Source organism: Tuber melanosporum, assembly GCF_000151645.1.
Source record: "Tuber melanosporum whole genome shotgun sequence assembly, scaffold_24, strain Mel28".
Taxonomy (NCBI): domain Eukaryota; kingdom Fungi; phylum Ascomycota; class Pezizomycetes; order Pezizales; family Tuberaceae; genus Tuber; species Tuber melanosporum.
Genome location: NW_003298908.1, coordinates 217,049 through 218,865, shown reverse-complemented (window position 1 = coordinate 218,865; position 1,817 = coordinate 217,049).

Sequence of the window (1,817 nt, the reverse complement as noted above, 5' to 3'; positions counted from 1 at the left end):
GTCATGTACGAAAACTCATAAACCCATCACAATGCATTAAACAAGTCATATGACTCGACTGAGTCATATGCGTGAAACCCATGACTTCATAACGAGGTCATGTGCAAAACATAAATCATATACACAAGGCATACCCACAAGGCACACTCGCATGGCATACTTGCCAGGCGTACATCCCATGACTCATAATCAAGTCATGTGCGAAACATAACAAATCGTAACATAATAAGTCATATGACATAAATGAGTCATATGTATGAAACAATAACATATCTATGACTCATAATCATGAGTCATGTGAAAACCTTTTCCATGCCAAGCCACTTTCATGACAGTTCCCCATATTCCTGCTGTATCACCCTCCTCCTCCATCCCTCTCAGTGCTTGCAGGACTCCTCTCGAGTCCAACATCACTGCAACTTCCCTCTTCCCCATACATCTCGCTTTCCTTACCCCAATCATTATTGCCGCTATTTCCACCCTCGCGATGTCCCATTCTGTCGGCAACTCTGCTCCCTCCTTCAGTACCACCTCACCATCTCCTTCTACTAACACCAAGCTATCCAGCACCCCTTTCCACTCTTGGATCCATCAGTATATACCATCTTGTATCCTGGGATCAATGATACTTCCTACTCCACTTCCCTGTCTCTTCTCAACTCACCCTCTTTGGAGTCCCTAATATCAAAACTAAAGTCCAACTCCATTCTCTCTTCACTCCTCTATACCAGTTTCTCCCTGCTCTCAAATGCCCATTCCCTCCTGATGCATCCATGCCATAGATACCCCTTCCCATATCCCCTTCCCATCATCCTCTGGTAGTACCGCCTCTGCACATATCTTCCCTGCACTTGTACTGGTAGTGTCCCTGTTTCTGCCAGCGGTATATTGTTGGCTATTCTCAAAGGTGCTCTTACCACTGACCATAAAGTATTATTAACGTATACTTACAGCCTGTTTGCCAGATTCCAGTCATCCATCACAAACTCCAGTCCGTAATATACCATCGCCAGGTATGCTACCTCCACCAACCTCAATGTTTCCCATACCTCAATATCCCTGCTGCTTCCATATCTTCTCGATAGTGCAGCTATCCTTCTTAATACACACACCCCCTGATCCATCTAGTAGGTCATATGGTTCTCCCAACCACCCCCTTTCGTGAACCAGTAACCTAGTATCTGTATTTCACCGACCGGTCCCACCTCCTGACCTTTCAGGTTGATGCTGCTTCAATCCCCTTCCCTGAACCCAATCCAGTTTGTCTTGGCCAGTGCGAATGACATCCCTCTTCCCAATGCTACCCTATCGCATAACCTGAATATTCTCTCCCAGGCTTCCCTTATAATCTCTCTCCCCTTCCCTGCTACTATGATCATTTTATCGTCCACATAACTCAACACCATGTATCTCAAATCAGGTATATAGTATAACCTCGATTTGAAGATATCCGCCACATATGCACTAAACAGGAATGGTCACAATGGTGATCCCTGCGGCATCCCACAGTTCGTGTTGTAATACCCACTCATCCTTCTGTTGAATCGGAATCTGATCCTCCTACAAGTTGTCCACCTTCCTACCCAGCTGCATAGTTCCTCTCCTGTACCCCTCTCTTTCAGGAACCTTAACAGCTTCCCAGTGTCCATCTTGTCAAACCCCCCTTCCACATCTATCGACAGTACCGCATATTCTATCCTCTCAGAATGCTTAAAGAATTCGCATATTTCCATGGCGATGTCATCACAAGATCTCTTCCATGATTCATACTGGGTTTCCTCCAGTTTCAATATACTCTCCAACCTCCCCAGGATCAC